Source organism: Heterocephalus glaber, unplaced genomic scaffold (assembly GCF_053883595.1).
Source record: "Heterocephalus glaber isolate CG9 unplaced genomic scaffold, H.glaber_assembly_v1.0 deba00001509, whole genome shotgun sequence".
In the NCBI taxonomy this organism is placed as follows: domain Eukaryota; kingdom Metazoa; phylum Chordata; class Mammalia; order Rodentia; family Bathyergidae; genus Heterocephalus; species Heterocephalus glaber.
The window spans coordinates 15,805,975-15,829,501 of record NW_028258325.1 but is presented as its reverse complement, the minus strand read 5'-3'; the positions used below and the strand labels follow the sequence as shown (position 1 = coordinate 15,829,501).

General features: G+C 39.8%; 1 protein-coding gene and 1 pseudogene across 3 annotated transcripts in view; both read left to right on the top strand.

Annotated features, from left to right (window-relative positions):
• Kcnip4 (potassium voltage-gated channel interacting protein 4) overlaps nt 1-23,527 on the top strand; it is a 1,104,843-nt gene that overhangs the window by 494,713 nt on the left and 586,603 nt on the right. The window lies entirely within an intron of this gene.
• On the top strand, nt 15,437-17,401 carry LOC106009591 (OTU domain-containing protein 5 pseudogene; annotated as a pseudogene).

Here is a 23,527-nt window from a genome sequence, read left to right as displayed (position 1 = left end):
CCACCTATTTAAAGACTTTGATATTTTTCCTACCACCAAAATGTCTTTGCAAAGTTACTCTTTAAAGTTACCCATTTCTACCTCATCAGCCAGGCCTTGGTCACCTTGGCCCTTAGCTAGGAGAGGCTGAGAAACACTGACTTTTAACTGGAAAACAAGGGCCTCTGTCTTTATTGTTCTAAAGATGGTAAGGCCACTAGCTCTAATGGGAAGAGGTTCTTCTGATGATGAGATGCAGAACCCTCAGGATCCTCCAACATACTGTGAGCATTTTGCATATTTGAAGCTAATACTTGGAGTAATGTAAATAAAAAATAATGATAAAGGCTGACATTTTTGAGGTCTTTCCATGTGACAGAATGATACATGGTTTACAGACATTTTTCATTGAATTCCTTTTTTATTTTTTCTTTCAAATTTTTATTTTTATTGGTAGTTTGCAGTACATCATGATTATATTCATTGTGAGGAGTTGGTACATGTTCATAACACATCTGAATTCCTTTTACCCCCTCTTTTCCTCCCTTCCCTTTGTCCTCTCTCCATTTGTTGTCCCCTCCCCATTTGCAAAAGGTCTCTGTTTCCTATTACCTATCTTTTATGTTTCATTTAGTTCTCTTGAAAACATACAAGGATGAGCAAGTTGTTGGGCTGGTAAGTGGCAAAGCAAGATTCAGATTCACGTCTGTGAGACTTTGGAGACTGAGTTTAGAGGATAGATTATCAGATTTCATTTTTAGTTACGTTAAATAAGAACATATTCAATTATTTTTGTTAAAGTAAAGAAGACTTTATTTAGGACCATCACAACAGGTATAGGGATTGTGGCAGTGAGATTGCGCTGTGGAAGAGAGAGATTGGGCTCAACTCAGAATACAGAAGGGGAAACCATGGCTTATAGCCAACAGGGAGAGAGTGTTGTCAGTGGACAGAAAATTTCCAAGAAGAAATATCAGGGATAAGGGAAATTCTTGCTAAACTGACCTAACAGGATTCTTGCTGAGGGCAGGCTAAGGAGATTATACTTGGGGGCAGTCAAGAATGGAAAAATGTGGAAAAATTAGATATTGGAAGTGATCAAAATCTAGGGTAGGACCAAAGGGATTATTGCTGAACTGATTTAGCAGTGTTCTTTAGTAAAGCTGGATTTTACAAGAAAATGCATAGATAAGCCTAGGAGAAGTTTCGCAACCCTGACTAAAGTTTGGCCTAGCAAAGAGTCTTTGTCAGTTATGAAACTACTACAGAGAATTCAGTTAGCCCAGTGAAAATGTCATAGTCACCACTTTCAGATGTAACAAATCAACTACATTCACCATCTGTCCCCAACTAATAGGGTGCCCTCCTTCTAAAACATTTATCTCATTGAAAGAATGTGTACAATACTCAACACAGTTACTAGAAATTGCTCTGACCTTCTTAGACTATGTGCAGAAGCTTGGAAAATAACACCATTTTTATATTAGATAATGGCTAAATCATGTGAAAATTGTTTATTTATATGCATATATGTGTGTGGATTTAAGCTAATACTGTGTGTGAGGTTGTTTAAATTTAGGATAGCTAGAAATAGAAAAAAGTCCTCAACATCTAAATGACACTTGGGGGAGTCTGGGTGGCAGATATGGCTGATATATTGCAGAGACAAAGGTTCATCCAGTCTCAGATATTTATTTAGTAATAGCTAAATGGTCAGCACTGTTCTAGACTCTAGGGGAGAAGAAGAGAGTAAAACATCTATCCCATCTATCCCATCTATCATGAAGCTTATATTCAAAGATGCAGAAAAACACTAATAAATAGGTAAATCTTTTTTTATCATGGAAAATACTAAAAGAAATTGGATAAAATAGAGTGTGATGAGGATGGGAAGTACAAATGTATTGGGTAGTATCTGGCTTATTTTGAAGCCCATCCTACAAATACATGCTGGAATGGTTGCCAGGCAGAGGAAACTGAGGACAAAGTCCACAGGTTAGTGTCCTTGGTGTACTCAAGGGGCAGTAGGAAATCCAGTGTGGAGGATGGAGGCGGTGCTTTGAAGAAGTGAAGATTTGAGGCAGTGATTAAGGCATAAAGGCTGCACTCATATTCATGGGATTACTACTCTTCTAACAAAAGCTCAAGAGTGTTCAGGTCCCTTTTTGTCCTGCTCTTCCCCATGTGAGGACATAGCCTTCAACCCCTCCAGAGAACACAGCTGGGAAATAAAGAGCATCCCTGACTGAATCTGCCGGCACCTTGACCTTTGACTTCTCATTTCATAAAAACATCAGAAATACCTTTCTATCATTTATGCATTATGCAATCTGTTGTATTTCTGTAACGGAAAGAATGAACTAAGATCTTCAGACAGGGGACTCATTCTGTTAGGTTAGAAAGGTGAGACAGAATGGATCGTATTGAAATTTTCAATCTTATTCTAGATGAAAAGTGGAGAAATGGGCTTAAGATGGGTTTTGAGGAGAAGAATGACAAGATCGGACTTACATATTAAAAGGGTAATACCTGACACTAGGAATAGAACAGACTGTAGGTGGCAAAATTCAGAGCCTGGTCACTTCTTCACAGGGCATTTCAGCTGTGCAAAGGTGAGAAGAAGGTGACATGGACTAAGGTGTAAGCAGGGGAAATGCTGGATCATAGTCAAGATTCCAGATACATTTCAAACCAAAGCCAATATAATTTGGGGATGAGGGTAAATGGATTCTAATGGATTTGAAGGCAGAACCCTGGGACCTTCCAGCATGTATAGATCCCTAAGCTAATAGTTAATCAATAGTGGAGACTGAGAAGAAATGCCCTGCAGATAGAGATCCAAGAATGTCTTACCAAAGCCAAGGAAAGAAAATGTTTTACAGGGCAGAAAGTTATTAACTGCCCAAAGCTGCCAATCCAGGGCAGTAAGGACTGGAAAAAAACCCCATAGAATTTGACAAAGAGGTTCGTAGATAAGGATCACAGTGGGGTGATACAGATCAGATTTTGCTTCAGATGGGCTTACGGGTTCCGGAATGAGTAAGAAAACATGCCAAACCCAAAAGACCTCAGTTGTAAAGGAAAAGAAGGGGGGGGGGGGTAAGGAGCATAAGGCACCCAGGGGAGGATTTTGAGAAATAAGATTTATTATGGAATCCCTATGTGCTGCCAAGCCAGTGAACAGGGAAAAATAATCATGTAAGACAGAATAGGTGTGTTCAAGAGAGGAGATAGGATCCAGAGCACAGGAGAAAAGTACCCCTAAGAGCTGAGCCTGGCTGTGAATCAATAAGCAGAGGGAACACTCTACATAAGCAGGTGGACGCGATAGACCTGGGGATAGGTTTGTGCAGCTGTTCCATTCTGCAAATTTCATCGAAGAGCCAAAAACATGAGAAAACAGCCATGAGGAGCTTGGGCAAAGAAGACAGTTTTGCTCCTGCCAACTCCCCTTGTTAGGATACGTGCAAAAGTTAGGGTCACCCTCACTTGCAAGGTGTGGGGGATGGACAAGGCCTCTTAAGAACTTAATGCTTTATCTTTTCAGTAAGCAGAATTGCAGAATGAGCTGTTTCTATCTGGTGTTACCATTTGGAATCATATCCGTGATCACAGTCATGTAAAAAGACAAGTCAGACATGTGGACCACTTATTTTTCAGGGAAGACAAGGCCATTTATGCTTTCAGGGGAGAAATTTGAATTTGCAAATATGAAAGAGCTATCTTTTTGAAATAACACTTATTTTCTTAAAAAATGTTATACAGGTTTGAGAAATTGAAATAAATACAGTGAATGTATCTAGACAGTGAATTTGAAGAAGTTAAATCATTTTTTCCTCACTTTGCATTTCAAAGCAGTTAAGAATGTGTCTACCCTATATGCCCAGAGGAGAAAGTGTATGCTTTGTAAAAACTGAATCGCATCAAAGATACGTTAATGCCTCATTTTAAATTAATAGGCCATTGCTTGATTTTCCATCCATGACAAGCTAAAGGATTTTTCCATGGATATGGAAGTATGTGCATCGGGGGGAAAAAAAACCCCAGCATTGTTCTGTCCTTATTAAAATGCCAGGGACCAGTGGTATAAATAGCATGGGCTTTGGAAAATATGGACCAAGTAAAGGACTTCCCTCTTGCTTGTCTAGCACCTCTGTTTTCTAGAACTCTGTCTCCCTAGAGAAAGGCCCCAGAATCCTGCTGAATTATATAATGGGACCATGACATAAGTATTGAGAAGGAGCTACGAATTAGCACATCAGAATCATTTTCACTGGTAACCTGATTTTACACTGCATATCTCACTGCCATAAGTAAAAGCAGACAGGATCCTGTGCTCCTTAATTCTCTGTTGCCAGTGTTTCTACAGCAAATTACTGCAAGTGTTTTTAAGATGCTTCATTTTCTTGCTACCTTCACATCTGAAACAGGGAAATGTCAACTTGTCCCAAGTTCAGTGGACCCACATCCATCAGGGGTAAGTTCACTTGCCACTGAATTTCCTGAACAGTGACTCCTTAATAGGTTTGGCCCAGAAAAAGAAAAATGGGAGCACTTGGGCAGCCTCTTGGGTTTCCCTCTGAGCACAGGCATAGGAGATTTGTAAAATGGGGCCGTCCTCACACATCCTCATCCTTAAAGAGAAAGTCCATGCTTTTCTTTGTCTGAGAAGAATCCAAATGAGATGCTGGGATGATGAAGAATAAAATAAAAGTCCAGCTGTATGTTTTTTACCTGGTCACCATTAACAGAAAATGGGGACACCAAGAGTGTGCTGGTTCAATGCTTTTTTACTTTGGCCCAAGCTAAGATTCTAGTGTCAACCTCACTGGGCTCTAATCCCACACCTGTGACTATCACCAGTTACTTCATTTGCCATTTATTCTGTCACCAGAAAATTATGAGTTTGATAAAAGTCTCTTGCTCATCTAAAATTCTACATAATGGCTGTAGTGATCTGTACAGTGTCTACAAATGTTTGGTGAAATAAAATGAATTAAACTGAACTCATGATTAGTCTGTAGGTTGTTGCTACCTTCCTTAGTGGATGAATTCTAGGATTTGGGTTTTTTGTTTTGTTTTTTGGTACCAGGGATCAAACTCAGGACCTTGAGCTTGTGAAGCAGGCCATGAAACCACTGAGCTAAATCCCCAGCCTCCTAGGATTTGGGTTTTGAAATTAATGTAGAGATAGGATCAGAACAGGAAAAAGGGATTCAGAACATTAATTTCATAAATACATTATCTTTTCTCTTCTTTGTTTCATTGTGATGGCTATCTATTTCTTGGTTAAGTGTACAAAACACCAAATTGCATCTCACAGTATCTCTGGCATTTTCACATTCCTCTTTCCTTCTTCCACTGGCCCTGCTCTACATTTAGAAATTGCTTGCAGTATGAGATAGGATTAGAGTTGTTAGATTGCACAAGAATTGCTTATATTGAAAATTTATTTGCCATTTATCTGCAATTCAAATTTAACCAGACTTCCTGTACTTTATCTTGCAACCTTAGTTAGTGCTCAAGTGACTTGAAACTCTGCTCAAATTGGCTCCAGCAAAAACAATAGGAATTTTTTGGCCCAGATAACTGTGAAACCCAGGTGGTACTTCTGGGCTTCAGGTGGGACATAATTGAATATGTCATTAGGAAGCCATTTAATGTCTCAGCCCTGGCTTCTCCCCTAATAGCTTTATTTTCTGGCTTCCCATGGTGCTAGGTAGCTGCAGACAATGCCCTCCATGGATCCTTCTAGCATCCAGCTTGGTAGGTAGAAGCAGCTGCTTCCTACCCAATGGTGGAGCAGAAGCCACCTCCTGCCTTGGTGATCTTCTTTGGTGTATGCTTCATGCTGATCCTACACCCGGACTGGTCAGCCCTCAGCCATGGCCACACCCTGAAACTCACTGAGCTGCCAGGCTTGCTTCTGGGAGACCAGTTCCTTACCAACTACATTGAGGTGCTGATACTTGAAGGAATATTAATAGTGGGTGACAGAAGCTATAAGGTCAAGAAAGGCACTTACTGCACATAATTATTTTTTGAAGAAGTTTTTGTTTTGTTTTGTTTTGTTTTGAAGAAATGGCAGCAGAAGCTGTAGGGATTATTCCTGGTTTGCTAATAAATAACTCTTTTAACCTAGTCAAGCTTCTCTGACTTTATGGACCAATTTCCACATGGGTAAGAAAAAGAAGTAGGAAATAGGTGATTTCTGAAGTCTTCTTTAGCCCAATCCTCTTTGGCTCTGTGAATATTAGCATCAAGGAGATAAAGAAGGATTCCATTCTCTTCTTTGTGGAGGGGTTAAAGGGAGGGCAGGGGAATGGGGAAAAGATGATAACCAAGATGGATTATGTGAAGGTGCAAATTTCCAATGTGAATGTCATTATATTGTATACCTAAAATGTACCAATAAAATTAATTAAAAAAAAAAGAAGGATTCCAGTGCATTTTAGGTGTTTGGGATCAAACTACATCATCATACTATAAAAACAATATGAATTTTATTTACACTAACTTTCACTCTGAAGAGTTTTCTGCTTTTGCAGATTTTGTGAAACTTTTGAAAACAAATTTTGTTTGTTGTATATAAATTTACGTGTCTGTGTACTAAAATGAATGGTCCATGTCTGACACCGAGTGGACTTTACTCTTCAAATTAATTGATTACAGAGAAAAACAAAACTGAAACATCAGAGTAATGATCAAACTCTTTTGATTTTATTTTAACATAGCCCACCATTAAAATGGCATAGGCTATCTTTGTGCTATAATGATTAATAGTAATTTGTGAGATTCTGAAAGCCCTTTGAGAAGTTCAGAGTAAAGAAATTGTTAGATTTTAAAATAACAAATCTAATTACTAGTTTCTCTGAACATTTAATTTAAGAAGAAAGTAAATTCACCTTTTTCCCACCTTTAGATGTCTTTTAACTTGTTCACTTACCATAGAGCCTTGAAAGTAAAGACAGTTTTCATCATTTTGGCCTAAATTCTAGGAAAACAGACTTGAATAGACTTGGCCGAGCCTTAACCTTGACAAAAAAAAAAAAAAGAAAATTGAGTTTGACAGGCCCCAGCCTTGGTTAAAATTGCAGCTGCCTATAATAAACTCATGAGGTCTGGCTTTTCAGTCTCGTTCAGCTAAGTCCCCAAATTATCCCTGCGAGGAGTGACTCCTTGGTGTGTATGGTTGTGTTTGCTTCCAGTTAGGGGAAATAGCTTAAGTAAGAGCTGACTTGGGGCTTTCTGTTCCCAGCCATCTTGGAATAACATGTCATTTTTATGACTTTTAATCATGAAGTCCATCATCCCCCTTCAATTTATCGGTGTGAGGCAGAGCCCCTGTTAGAGAAGAATGACATGTTCAAGGGCAGAGAGCTATAAAACAACAGGGTGGCCCACCTGGATCTTGACTTACAACCTCACTTCTTTAATTGCTAAAGTGATCATTGATCTGTAGTCATCTTAGCTTTTTGACAGCATCATTTCTAACCATGGGGCCTGGCAAAGCAAAGTACATTTAAAAAATATTAACACTGTTTATAATATCTATTAAGTGTAACATAAAAAACTATTCAATATAAAATGTATTCATTATATTATAAAAATTCAACAAATTTAGTATCCTCTTGATAAATAATAAATATTTTCATGGATAAAGTATAAATCTCATTTTTCCCTTGCTTCAGTTATTTCCAGGACCCTTTATAGTATTCAAGCACAAAAGAAAGGTTTAAAGCAGATATTACAGTCAGATAGATTGAGTTTTCTAGTAGTCATTACCTATTTGTTAACTGCTAATTTTTATTAAGAACATTAAATGTAAAGATGCCTATTTCAGATTTAATTTCCAAGGCCAGACTATGCGGCTGCATTCTATTAATTATTTTTGTTTGTGTCTTTTTATGCTTCAACCAAAAGCTTGAAAGAACATCTCAGGTTGCTTAGGGGGATGCCATATAAATATTATGTTTTATTTCCCTCGCTGGGAAAATACTATATGAAACTTTATTAGTTTCTTGTTGTAACCGTAATAAATTGTCACAAGCTGAGTAGCTTGAAAGAACACAAATTTACACACTGTAGTTCTACATATTCGAAGTATGATTTACTCTCATTGGGCTAAATCAAGATGTTAGCAGTGTTGGAATTCCAGGTCTTTGAGAATTTCCAGGGAAGGATCTCTTCACCAGTCTTTTTCCAGATTCTAGAGGCTGCCTCAGGTCATGACAGCTCATTACTCCATCCACTTCCATCATTCTGGCTCCTTCACCCACCCTAACCATCCTGCTTCCCTCCTGCAGGATCACTGATTACCTTGAATCTGAAGAACACGCACCAGGGTTGCTGATGATTTTGACAAGGGTTGGCACCCCCTGTACTATCTGTGGCACTTTTGATGGTTTTCCCATCCTCCCTCAGTGTCAAAATAGAGGAAGAGAAGAAAAGCTACTTCATTCCTCGGGGAATAATTAAATAAAATCATATGCAGTGTTTACATTCTTTAGCATCGTCCACTCATGAAGGAGATGTGGAATGTATGTTAGCTCTCCACACAGAGTAAGTAATTAAAAAAAAGGGAAATTCTCGGTTTGAGAATTTTTTGGAGCAGATAGGACTGAATTGAAAGTTTGTGGAGCACAATTCAGCTTTGACCTAGAAAGGTGGTTTAAATTTTGAAAAGACTTGAGTTGTTAGGATGCATTATGGTTTCTTTGGAGGTCATGTACCCACTGTGATTTATGAGGAAGTTGTTTGATGAAGATGATGGTGATGATACCATCATTATGTATGTGTACATGATCTTCTCCAGAGATGTTTTTACTATAAAGTTTTTAACTCTCATATTCACAAACTAAAAAACAAAATATTCTCCACATTCATTGAACCTACTGTTTGTAGTGCTTATGGAACATTCAGATTTTTTTATGGTGAATGATTTATGCGCATTGGTACTTAAAACTTTCCTCTATCCACTGATATTAAGTAACTGGGGCCTAGTTTTTTTGGTGTGTGAAACTGAAAGTGTAAGGATCAAAATGTATAATAGATAATGTGACATAAGAAGAAAAGGTCTAAATGGGAAGGGGAAGTGGAAGGGGTTGGGAAAGGGAAGAAAGGAAAGGAATAAATATGAGAAAAGGAAAAAGTGGAGACAAAGTCTTTGTAAACAGGGAGGGGTGGAGGGGTTGAAGGGAGGGCAGGGGAAGGGGAAAAAATAAGAACCAAGATACATCATGTAAAGCTACAAATTCCCATTGATGAATGTCATTTTATTGTATACCTTAAATGTACCAATAAACTTAATGAAAAAAAACCAAACTGACAAAATAGTGTTTAAAAGGAAAGAAAAAGTTTATCCATATTCATCGGACCTAACAAAAGAAGTAGTAAGCTAGTTAAATGGTTAAAGTTACAGGTTTATCTACCTATGTTAGTGCAGGAAAGAAAGTGGAAAAGAAAAACTTCTGTAGAAAGAACAATAATTTTCTTTGGGAAAGGCAAATGAGTTTTTAGAGGAACAAACAGGAGATGAGAAAGTCTGAGTTGAAGTTTGTTCATGGAGTAGCAAGTGGACTTTCCAGCTTCCCCTGCTCTTGTCGTTCCCCTAAGTGGGGATTTACAATAAATGTACTACTTCCTAGTTTACCTCCTGAAAGTAGAAAGAAGGAATTTATGACAGCCCCATTTCTCAGAAGTTTCAGCTATCAGCCAGGGAAAAGAAACTCCCAAGTGTTTTTCAGTTCAAATTCAGAAACAGTAATGGTAAAAATGTACTCTACCTAGGGTCTTAGGAATTACAGTTAGGGAGACACAGAAACAGATATCTCTGCATTAGTGTTTTAAGGAAGGCAGCAGAACTGGGAGATTACATGGGTTATTAAATGTAGAGCGGTAAATTCAGTTCTGTGACTAAGAAAAGATACAAAAGAAAGTGTAGAATTACTAAATGAAATGTGCCCATAAAACAAGTGTGTACACCTCTTCATGTGTATCTTGAGCTTCTGGGTGCACTGAAATTATCCTCATTTCCTCCTATTCATTCCAGTGTCTGAGGTCAAAAGTAGAAAGGATCAAAGTTCAAATACCAAGCCAGCATCTAGAGAGGTACACAAGTCCTACTTCCTTAATGGCTGCTGACTCTAATTTAAAAAGTTCTTTTAATGTTGCTTTTAAAGGAAATGAGCTTCCTTTCATTTCACATAAGGAAGGTTCTTTCTGAATCACTTGGATCTGAAATGTCTCCCACTTGAAATAATCTTCATATCAATTCTGGGGTTGTGAGTGGGTCCTAAAATGTGTAACTTTTCAAAAGACAAAGAGTTTATTAAAAATAAAGATTATGGCTTATTTTTTGAGTCTAGTGCATAGAACATAATATATATTCAAGAAATGTGAATTTAATAAAAGGATGACAAAGTATATAAACTAGTATATTTAAAAATAAAGGAGAAATTTCCATGAAAACTTTTTCAGCTGCAGTAGAAAAATAACTGAATCAAAAGAGGGATTTATTGACCTTTATCACTAAGGAGCACAGTGGGCTTGTTCAAGTCAAAGGATGATTGACAGAGCCCAGGAACCTGGAGACTGGGATGGGAACCAGTGATGGCAGGACTCTTCTTATCAATCTTTTTTTTTTTTAATTGCAGTACCAGGGATGGAACTCAGGACCTTATGCTTGCAAGACAGGCATGGCGCCACTGAGCTACATCTCCAGCCCCTCTTCTTATCAGTCTTTTCTCTTTCATTTTCTTTGTTTCAGAATGAACATTGCTCTCTTTTTAGCCTACAGCATGAATACAGGACTCTTACATTCCAAAGATAACAATCTTGCTGAATAAGGGAGCATATTTCTCCAAGAGCCTATGTTAACAATGCCAGAAAAATGTATTTATTGTATTTATTTGTTTGTTTCTTGTTGTTAATAGCACAAGGAAGATGAAAAGATGAAATCTTCTGATCATTTCTCAGTCTTTATATTTTCATTTATTTACTTTTATTTTTTGAGGGCAAGGATCTCATTAAGTTACCCAGGCTGGTCTTGAAATTGCAACCCTCCTGCCTCAGCCTCCCAGAGTTCAGTGCTTACAGACACATCCCGCATGTCTAGCTTAGTTCTAGGTCTTTTGACAACTTCTGTGGTTACTTGCAGGAGAGCAGGGTGCTATTGAGGAAGAGGCAAGACTCCTCAGAAGAAAACAGAAAATTAAAATTGAAAACATTGACAGTGTAATAAGTGCAAATGTCTATTAAGAAGTGACACATTTTAAGAATATATTTCCCTTGTTGTATACTGTAAAAGACATTGCTTTTATGCAAATGACAATAGCAGTGAAATAATCTATGTTATTAAAGAACCATGATTTTTTTTCTAAATTTATTCAAAGAATCTGAGTCATTCTATAGGTTCATAATTCTTCCTCTAAAGGTTCCACAGTAGATAAACAACAAGGAAAAATTGATGTTAGGATAAATGAATTGCCTAAGGTCAAGAACTCACACAGTAGAAAAATGGAAATTTAATCATTACTTGGTGAATAAATACATTATTCACACATCTGATTGGTGAGTTTTGAACGATAGGTTCTTCATATAAAATGTATAAGTTCTTGGTATTTATATGAATAATTATCAACGGTTAACACTTTACTATATAGTAGCCTTAACTTGATCTAAGTTCAAAGTGTTTTGTGCATGTAAACAGTGGCAAAATCTCAAGTATGGCAGTAGGGAACTTGATAATCACATTAGAGAAGAAAATCATGAAGCAGTCTAAAAAATAATATCACAGCATGATTCTAATAGCTTAAAGAGAACAAGATTTTGATTAAAAAATAAGTTCTTTATACCTTGAAACTCTTGAGGTTCGAGTCAATAGCTACTATTAGTTTATAGAGCAACTTTGCTTTGTATACCAATTTACTTGTAAAGTGAGACCTGAGACAGTGGACACCATACATCATAGGCTTCCAGGGGTTCATCTGACAAAGTACAAAAAGGTTTTCTGCCAGGTTTCCATTTGTGGTAGCCTTTCTAAAAGCAAGTAGCACTGCCACTGGATAGTTATAAGTTGACTTGCCTTGGTGGTATCTCTTAGCGCTTATGCTTCCCTGCAGTGAAATTTTTGTTCTTATGAACTTTGTTACACATCATGAAGATAAGACTTCAGAGTTAAATTAATTGAAAAAATATCTTCTCAATCTTCTTTTAAAGGAAAAAATAAAAATGCAACACCCAAGCATTAAACTACTTTTGACTATGCTTTAGATAATGCCAGTGGACAATTGAAAGAGAGTTTTCTAATAACAATTTGAGTCTTTTTTTTTTTTTAACAAATATGTCCTGGAGGGAGTCACATGTCCACCTACTGATTAAATTTTTCCAGGAAAGATAGGAAAATCTTTCCATGATGCATTATCATGGCAAATTTGATTCCATTTTGTGTTTATATATCAATGACAGGCCTAATACTTAAATCAATGTGTTTAAAAAGAAGAAGCCCCCTTAGGCTTCTTCAAATGATTCATTGCCTTAGTTACATTATTGCTTCAGGTATAATCAGTAATATTTGTCTTCATGTCATTGAAAGGAAGATATGAGATAGAATATGCTAATGCGCCTGTCTTTTTTACAGAATGTTTTATTAGTCTTTTGTTTGTTTCAGTCTCTTAATTAGTGACAGTCATTTAAAGCTATTCATCTTTGTTCAAATTTATGCAAATTTTGTAAGTTAATGATGAGAGTGTCAAAGGACACTGTTTATCAGCCTTTATTTTGAATTTGTTAGTCTATTAGTTTGTTCAGCTAAGTAAAGTGTCTTTGTTTAAACCTGTAAAGCTAAAAATTCTCCAATCAAACAATTATCAAAAATTGTTAAGAATAATTCTGTGCTGCGCCCTAGAGTATTAGGGTTGCTTGTGAAGTTTGATAGTTCTTCATATATGTCCCTATTTCCTGTCTCAAGGCAGCCCCATATCTGTATCTGAAGTGACTGATCAGGAAGATGGTAAGGTCCTGTTCACATTTACTCCCAAAGTACCATCTTGAATTTATTGATTCATTGCAATTTGAAAGAGAACCCTTGTAGTTTACTAATGGTAATTGGAATTAATGCTGTCAATGTTGATTAAAATGCTTGTTGGTACGATAAGAAATAAACCCTTCATTATAATCTTAATAGCTAGCTCACACAATCAAGACAAAAATTATCCCTTGGTTTACAGCTCTGCATACTCATTGTGCCCTTCTCCCCTTTAGGTTTGGGTTGCATTGTTTTATTCTGAAACTCATGTGGCAGATATTTTGGAAACGCTGCTGTTCATTTCTTAGCAGTGTGATGCTAGGATCTGCCCCTCACTGTCATTAGCAAAACTCTATCTTCCTGTGGAATACCATAGGAGGATCAGTAGTTCCAATAAAACATTAGAATTACTTATTTTATAATCTAGATTTTTTCCAGAGATTATGCTTGCTGGTGAGATTATTAAAGTAAGTGATACAGTCAGAGCTCAGACAGTTGACTGGATATTGTAGAGACAGACACTGCCTAGACTCATGCTTCTATTGCTTTACACATGAGAAGTATAATAAATACACGTGGAGCATTTGTTCAAGAAGCATGTGCACAGAGAGGGGAAAGGAATGTGACTGTAGGGGACAACAGACTTGCGCATGGATTCAGTAGTAGTTTGCCAGAAGATGAATAAGTGAACATTTCCTTTAGGAAACTGGGAAATTGTGGTTTTGCTGGCATGTGATGTGCAGGCCTAGGGAATGGCATGGAATGAGGCTGGGATAGCAGAGGGCATCAGGAATCCATAGATTTCAGGGCATGCTGGGAGTTTCAATGTTCTTCTCTGTAGAGGAAGAGCCACCAAAGGAGGATCAGAGAAGCTGGAAGAATGTGGCAGAGCTCCTGTACTCCAGCAGGCTCAGGGGAACTCCTAGGATCAGAAAGTTCATCAAGCATTTTGGGCTTCTGTGTTACCTGAACATGAGTTCCAGTCCCAAATTGTTCCCTTTTTTTAGCTTGAAAAATTACTTCATTTCTCTGACCATGAGTATTCTATTCTCTACAGTGTGGATTATAGTAATGATTTGAAGGGTTAGAGTTTATAAATACAACATACTTGGAATGTAATGAGTTTTCTTTAAACACTGATGTGGTATTAGAAATTACTTTATATGAATTATATTTGAGAGCAAAAGATTTGAATACATGTATATGCACTGAAGATATAGAAATGACCAATAAGCAAGTGACAAGTTGCTCAGTAGTACTTGCTATTGGAAAGCAAAAAGTAAAACCACATGTGGATACTGTTTCCTACCCACAAGGATGGGCATCATAAAAACAGATAATAACAAATGTTGGCAAGGATATGAAGCAATTTGAACCATCACGTACTGCTGCCAGGAGTGTAAAATGGTATAATTATTTAGAAAAAGTTTACACATATTCTCCAGCAATCACACTCCTAGGAACATGACCAGGATATTCATTAAGAGAAATGAGAACAGATGTCCACACAAAAGTTGCCCGATGAATATTCATGACAATATTATTTGGATGGAAACAACATAAATCCCCATTAAGTAATAACAGATAAATATAATGCACTACTACATATATACAATGCAGTGTTAGCATTGAGAAGGAATGCATTACTGATAGATGGTACAACGCGGCTGAACCTTGAAAATGTAGTGCTAAGTGAATGAAGTCAGCCACAAATCACCTCATATTCTATGACACTTTTTTTTAAATCTATGACACTTTTTATATGATGTGAAATATTCTGAGAAGGTAATTCTATGAAGCAGTTGGCTAACCTTATGTACTGAGGAGAAATGGAAAGCAACTGCCAAAGGGAGCAAGAAAGATGTTCAAAGTGTACACAACTGAATATATTAAGTGAATTCACTACATATCATTCACTTTAATGGAATGAATTATATGATATGTGGATTATATCTTAATGAAGCTACTATTAAGAAGTAAAAGGATAACAATGTATACATAAATTCAGCACTTTATACATGAAAAATGATGTGTATCAATTATTGCGTTTAGTCATTGAAAAACCCTTCCCTGTGAAATAGGGAAAGTTTTAACATCATCTTACAATCAAGAAAGTGAAGTCTTGGACGTATAAAAAGTGAGACAGTTGTTTTAAATTATGTTATACAGACACGTACTTCGGAGCCAGAGGTGGGTCTGTGGCCCTGCGCATGTGCAGTGCCCTGGGACCCCACCCAGTAGTTCAAGAGCCTGCGAGGGGGCGGAGCGAAGAGGTGCTTGTTTTGGTTCTGTTTTCTTTGAAGCAGAATCCCGGAATGAGATAACAATAAACTTGCTGGACTTTCAGAGAAGGGGAGGACAAACTCGCTATGGTGCCTCCGTATTGGACTTCACATCCGATTTCTCCTCTGGGTGTGACCTGCGTACTGCCTAGAGTTCTCGAGCCTGTGCCAGGATCTCTTTATCCAGGTCTTTTCTTGCTGTTCCCTTCATGCTTCGCGCACTACTGTAGCCCCGCCCCCATCCGGGTTTTCTCCCGGCGTGCCTAGCGACGGGTTTGCTAGGGGGTCCTCGACAGTGCCGCCATGACTATTCTCCCAAAGAAGAAGCCGCCGCCTCCCGATGGCGACCCCGCCAACAAGCCGCCACCGCCCGCCCCCAGGCCTGCTGCCCCCAGCACCCCACCACAGTGGGGAGGGGGTGTGGGCGTGGGCAGCGGTGGCACTGGCGTGTGTGGGGAGATCATGGTCGTGATTCGGGCGTCGTAGGGGCCCGTCCCCGGGCTTCACCACCATCCCAGGGCCCGCTACCAGGGCTGCAGGGTGCTCCTCACCGCTGGGCGCTGGCCGTCCCATTTGGCACAGTGGCGGGCCCTGGGCCACAGCTGGCCTCTCCACCTCCTTGCAGGGGTCAGCGGGGGTGGGTGGTGCCATAGGCGTGGGCGGCTGCTGCTCTGGTCCTGGGCGTAGCAAGCGGTGGCGCCAAGCTCCTGGGGTTGGTGCAATTGGCGGGGACAGCCCAGAACCTGAGGAGGTCGGTGCAGGCTACAACAGTGAGGATGAATATGAAGGAGCTGCGGCACACATTGAGGCCATGGACCCTGCGACTGTTGAGCAGCAGGAACATTGGTTTGAAAAAGCCCTACTGGGCAAGAAAGGCTTCATAATCAAGCAGATAAAGGAGGATGGCGCCTGTCTATTCCGGGCAGTAGGGGACCAGGAATATGGAGACCAGGATATACACGAAGTTGTGCGAAAGCACTGTATGGGCTATCTGATGAAGAATGCTGACTGCTTCTCCAACTGCGTCACAGAGGACTTCACCACGTACATCAACCGGAAGCGGAAAAACAACTGCCACAGAAACCACATTGAGATGCAGGCCATGGCGGAGATGTACAACTATCCCGTGGAGGCGTACCAGTACAGCACAGGTACTTCTGTAGTGGAACCTATCAACACATACCATGGGATCCATCAAAATGAGGATGAACCCATCCGTGTCAGCTATCATCGGAATATCCACTACAATTCAGTGGTGAATCTTAACAAGGCCACCATTGGTGTGGGGCTGGGCTTACCATCATTCAACCCGGGGTTTGCCGAGCAGTCCCTGATGAAGAATGCCATAAAACTTCAGAGGAATCATGGATTGAACAGCGAATGTTAGAAGACAAGAAACGGGCCTCAGACTGGGAGGCCACGAATGAGGCCATAGAGGAGCAGGTAGCTCGTGAGTCCTATCTACAGTGGCTCAGGGATCAGAAGAAACAAGCCCACCAGGTCCACGGCCCCAGCCAGCCCTGGAAAGCCAGCACCACATGCAGTTCAGCCACAGCAGCAGCCTCCAGTGGCCTGAAGGAGTGGACTAGCCGGTCTCCACGGAAGCGGAATTCAGCTTCTTCACAGGAGCACCCTGAGCTGCATGCTGAGCTGGACATCAAGTCCCCTTCCCCAGGAACTGTCTCATCTCTTGCCAAACCTCCTTCACCCTGTGCGCCAGGCACAAGCAGTCAGTTCTCGGCAGGGGCTGACCAGGCCACCTCTCCCCTTGTGTCCCTCTACCCTGCCCTGGAGTGCCGGGCCCTCATTCAGCAGATGTCCCCCTCTGCCTTTGGTCTGAATGACTGGGATGATGATGAGAGCCTAGCATCGGTGCTGGCAGTGTCCCAACAGGAATACCTAGACAGTATGAAGAAAAAGTGCACAGAGACCCTCCCCCAGACAAGAGTTGATGGAAACCCGAGCCCTGGACACCATCCCCAATACCCCTTCCTGCCCTCCAGTGCCACCCCACCTTCTTTGGCTTTCCTTCCCTCTTGCCTCCTTCCCCTTTTCCCTTTCCCGTCCCCCTGCCCCACCGTCTTCTGGCTGGCCCATCACTGTACTTCCCCCATCGCTGCCGCAGCCACCCTTCACCAGCTGATGTGCCCTGTTGCCCCACACACAGCAGCATCCCTGCATTCCACAGGGGACTCGGGCAAGGGTGCCAAAGGTAGGCGACAGACACAGACCACCCGACAGCCAGGCAAGCCCCAGAGGAGATGCTCGGAAGAAAGCATCCTGCCCACCCTTACTTCTGAGATCAGATCAACTTGTTGCCCCTCCCCTCACAGTTATGTCAGGGAGTTGGGAAGAAGAAGTGAAAAATTTCTTTTCCCAGTATCCCAAGAATGTCTGAGCTTTCAATGTTGAATTTTTCTTTACTTTTATCTTATAAAATCAACCAATCACATGACGTAGACAGCATTGGCTTTGTGAAGGTGGCATCTCTGGTTTAGGGGCAGCAGGCTGGCCATGGGACATGGAGGGGCACACCGCTGTCTTCTGGCCTCCAGCTTCTTGGAGGTAGGCACAGGGCCTAGGATGTGAGTCAGTGGGGAGCGGGGAGGGGGAGCAGGTGTCAGACTAGCTTTTGACAATGAGACCCTGACCTTGCTGCATTCCTTTTGCTTCCACCACCACTAGTCTCTTTGGAATCTTGAGGTGAGGTCGCTTCCGGGATCATGGCCGCCACTCAGGATGTGAGTGTAGGGAGTGGGAGGAGCCTTGGCAGATGGGGCATGCGTGCTCTGCAGGTGTTGACAAGATCCACCATCTGTAATGCCCTTGGCACAGTAAAACCAAATGTCAGTTAAAACAAAAAACAAAAAGCAAATTATGTTATACAGTATATAATTATTACATATATCTTTATTATACATTATTACATGTACTTTATTTGCAATATGTAATGTGTTCCTAAACCATAAATATATTTTAACTTAAAAATGAATCCAGCCTGCTTGTCTGCAGCTAATGTACTAACTTTCTTCTTGCTCAGAATCTGTTCTCGGTTTTCAAACAGTCCGCTTCAGCCGTCCCTGCTATTGTGGTTTTGTGTGTAAATACCCCCTGTCTCACTGCAAAGTAAAGAATATCTGTGGCTGTCTCCCCTGATCATCTTCTAAGATCAGTTATGTAGGGCTGGGGATTTAGCTCAGTGGTTTCGCCGCCTGCTGTGCAAGTGCAAGGACCCGAGTTCGATTACAGGTACCAAAAAAAAAAAAAAAAAGATCAGTTATGTATATCGAACTGAGACATTCAGGAGTGGAGAGGTCACTTGCAAAACTATCTGCTTAGCGTACCTGCCCCTTTTAAGCACTGAACAGGAGCTGTCAGTTTTAAATTTTACTTTTAACTGAGACATTAAAACATAAAGATTGTATAAGCTAATGGCATAAAGTGATGTCTTGGACAAGTATACATTGTGGAATGTTTAAATCAAGTTAAACATGTTTCCCCAAACATCTCTAATTTCTGTCTGGTGAAAACTTTCAAAATCCTTCCCTCTGGCTTTCTGAAATGTATAGTACATGACTGTTATCCTTAGCCATCCAAGTGTGCAAAAGCACACCAGAGCCTCTTGCTTCTATCTAACATATGGTACCCGCTTGTCAACCTTTCCCCATTCTTCTCCCCACCCCAGTATACCCCAACCTCTGGTAACCACTATTCTGCTCTAAAATTTTATGATACCAGGTTCTTAAAGTTCCATATCTGAGTGAGATAATGTAGTACTTGCGTTTCTGTGCCTGGCTTATTGAATGCTTGTAATTACCAGATATTATTATGATATGCTTTTTCTCCCCCTGGTACTGGGGATCGAACTCAGGACCTTGTGCTTGCGAGGCAGACACAGCACCCACTGAGCTAAATCCCAGACATAATATGGTTTTAATAAGCATTATTTTATTCAATTATCATAACAAATATAGTTTGCTGGGGACTTTCCCATTTTAACACTGACAGCCCGATGTCCCCTGCAACCTTTAGTTCCAGGAAATCCAAAGTAGTTGATCAGCCTCAATAGAAGATTCATATTGGCTCCCCTTGTACCTCAGGAATTTGAGTGTATGTTGTTGTTCTTTCCAGAGAGAGAAACTATTTTGCAAGGTGCAATTTCAAATCCTTACCCCCTTTACAAGTTATTCTTGATGCTGTATTATTTCTTGGTTGGATCGCTGAGCTTCATGAAAAGAGGCTGAAGACAGTCTCAGAATAGCAGCCAAGTATATTTTAGGAGACATCAACCAAAAGGTTGATAACAGTAATTAAGCACACCTGAAATCTGGTGTAAAATATAATTGTGTGTTGCATAGAAACTTATATTGAACCAAAAGAAAATATATCTCTTATTTAAAATGTCAAACTGATCATTGTTCCTCATTTTTCTCTTGGCTATAGAGTGACATTTTCATGAATACTCATTTCTGGTTTAGTGATACAGAAAAACACAATAGCTATTACTAATTATTTATTTCCCACTGAGCTGTCTATATAGGGCTTGTGAAAGTAGCAGCATCAATTGATATACTTTCTTTTCCTCCTCTGTCTAAAGATAATGTGGCCTTGGCTTGGCATGGAATTAATCTATCTTCAGCTCTTGCCTCCAAACTACAGTTTTTGTGTTTACCTCCTCTATCTCATACCAAAAGGAAGTTATTTCTCTCTTGGTGAGTAAATCATTGAATGAAAATTCAAAGTTTAGACTGTGTTGGAGGACGAGTAGGGTGCAGGCGATGAGCTTTCCGATATTATTTTGAAATCAAAGAGTGTAGAATTTCTTTTTTCTGGGAAGCTGACGAGAGCTAAGAAATGACCAGTACCCCGATGCAAGATACCAGCCAGAAGTCAGAAGTAAAGCACCCCTCAGATAGTGTGTAAAGAATCTGGCATGGTACCTAGCCCAGTAAACCCTGGCAAAACAATCTTCTGTCCCACCTGAAGAATGAGAAATAAAGTGCATAAAACTCATTCCTCTGCTTATGTTGAAGTGTCTAGAAAGTAGGACTCACGAAGGCTCAGACTAGAAGTTCCTAGTACACCCTACATTTGCCATTGCCTAACACAGTGTGTGGCTAATGGTAATGCTCAGAAATAGTTTATGAATAAAGAAACAAGTTAATGGGTTTCTTTATCAACATGTTTCTCACCAGGGGAACTTATGTGGTTTGTCATCAGAAGCTACAAAGAATATGAAGAATACTTTCCCTAATTGCTTTATTTTGTGAAGTCTGTCATAACTACCTACACCTGATTGGAATACTAAACAGTACCAAACTGTAGCCCAAGTTACAGATCAATTTCAGGGTCAGGTGACTGGGACTAAACACAGCTGAACAGAGATCATCTCTCAGGTACTATTGAGGAAATTCATGTCTATTTAGTTGGAGGGAAATTCTTGTCCCAGCAATGATTTCACTTGCCATTATTGCCTGAGAGGAAAGCTAATTCCATATTCAGAGGAAGAATATAAGAACACAATGAAAAATGTAATTATTTAGCAAACCACCCACCTCTGAAAATTAATAGTCAACTTCTTTATTATTTCTAGAGGTTTGCTATTAAAAAGTCATTTCTCCAAAATTTATACTATCCATTGCAGACTAAAATATAGTCTTAGAAAAAGATGAGTATTTTTCCTTTGGTTAACGTCTATTAGGTTATCAAATTCCCATAGTTTGTCCCTGGTTCTGTCAAAGTCATTATCTAATCAATCCCTTGTATGAGTTTGTTCTAACTTTATCAGCTAAATTATTTGGAAACTAAGCTTGATTCCATAGTGGCACTTGGGATAATGGCATTTCTCCTGTAGATTTCTGTTTCGGTCACTCCACAAATGAATGCTATATCTCCTGATTTGCAATGTTCCTGGTAGGCTCTGTCAATCATTGCTCATCTTGCTACCATCACTAAGCTTCACAACAGCAGTCCAGTACTGCCTTGATGATAGTGCTGACAATGGCAGTGACAATAAATAAAATTTATGAGCACTTACTGTTGTATGGCTAAAACCTGTCTAGAGGCTTTAAATATATGAATTCACTTAATCTTCATACCCATCCTATGAAATTTAGCATCCATCCTTTGCGGAGATGAAGAAACCAAGTCTTGGCGAAATAGAACAAATTGCTTGAGGTTACCCTAGTAGAGAAATGGAAAAGATAGGATTCAGTGCAGCCATCGTGGGATGGGGGCCACATCCTTATCCACTGTACTCCCTAGTCATCATCTTGTCCCTCTTATTTCCTGTTAGGTCAGAGCCTCAGGTGCTTTTGGAGAGAATCCTCAGATGCTCCTGTCTACCTCCTGCTGGGGGTTTGTCAGACTCCAGATTAAGCTATCAGAGGACTTGGCTCCTGTATTTCCATGAACGTATTTATCTAGGACAGTGTCATTGAGTCCTGTACTCCCTCAGTATCTCTACCGTCACATTCATCCTCATCTGTGCCTCAGGGTGTCCCAGTCTCTGCAGACCTCACTACTCTTCGAAGCAGCTTTGCCTTTGAATCTCCAAAACAGTGTTGTGCCTAACCTCGATCCACTTCTTCCTACTTCCATCCTTCAGCGCTGAAGGTCTGTCTCTATGAAGTCCCCAGAAGCCGTGTTTCATTAAGGCATAGAAGATACATGGTAAGGGATCATCTTCAGGAAAGCACAAATGTACCCTTTCTCAAGAATAACTCGGTAAATCAGGATAAATTGTGTTGCAGATACATACAGTTAATTATGTTTGGCTAGAATCTCTCTCATCTCTCCTCTCAACCATCTCCCCAGGAACTCACCTACTTAAAACAAAAGTTCCATTACCTCTCAGACTACCACTGTACATACAATGTCGATCTGGCCAGTGTTATCATGTGTAATTCATTGTACCCTTTATATGGCTAAGTGTCTTGCTCAGAGTCAGAGGAGAACACGAGTTGGCAAATCTTTTGGATCAATTCTATCTTTTTTGATTCATTGTGATGGTGAGCACATGGCACTGTTCAATGCACTCTTATCGTAAAGGCTTAACATGCTACAACTCATTCCATATCAATCTGGAATGGGTTTTCTTTCTTTTGTTCTCTTCTCTGAACTCTGCAATTTACCTCTGTTTGGGGGAATGGTTCAAAATCTTCCACTTTTCATTATTTTAAAGTTTTCATTAAAGTTTGATGATACTAATTTACAATCACAGCTTGCATGAGTTGATACTATGTATCCAACGTGTGTTTAGTTAATATGACAAAGTTTCGCAGACACCGTGCTGTGGAAAGCAGCACCCAAGCAGATGAGGGTTCTGCTCCCAGGGAGTTTAATTTAAAATTTAAGAAAAAAGAGAAATGGTGGTGGGAAAGCACTGGAATGGAAAACATGATTTAAAACAGAATAAGTGCTACTGAAGTAGTTGGTGATACAATAGATAATGGAGAGGTGTTGGGACATATCTGTAGACAGATGAGTTATAGAGGGCCTTTGTAAGGAAGTGATGTTTTCCTTAAGGCTTGAAAGACATGGAGATAGGCATGCAAAAACTTGGTGAAAAGTACTCTGGACAAAAGAAAGAAGCATGAAGCCCCCAAGGTAAGGGCATAGTGGTGGTATGAACTTATGGACCAGCAGGAATCCAGTGTGGCTGGGGATAAGGTGAGGCAGGATAAGCTGGAGGGTGGAATGAAAGTAGCTGTGAGAAGTATACATGAGAGAGGCCACTTCAGCCTTTGCAGGTAAGGTGCTATTTATTTGTTGTTTTTTTTTTTTTACTGATTGCATCCCTACGGTGTCCTTTTTTTTTTTTTTTTTTTTGGTACCAGGGATCAAACTCGGGTCCTTGTGCTTGCACAGCAGGTGGTAAAACCACTGTGCTAAATCCCCGGCACTATTTATTTGTTCATATACTTACTTGCTTATTTATCAATTTTTCACTTAATTGAAAGTAATGTTGGAAGTCCATAAGGCTCTGTAAGTTACACAGTGAAATGATTTAAATCAGGTTTTTACAAGAACCTTTGGCTATTGCAATGAGATAGGGCAGTGGGGAACAAGACTGGAAGCAAGGAAAATAATGAATCAACATTTGCATTAATACATGTGAAATATGAGGATATTTTAACCTTGGTGTAATAGACAAACTTATAAAAGAATCAGCAAATATGATTGAATGACTGCATGTAAAGTATGTGTGCCCTCACAGTTGGCAAAATGTTCTGAGGGT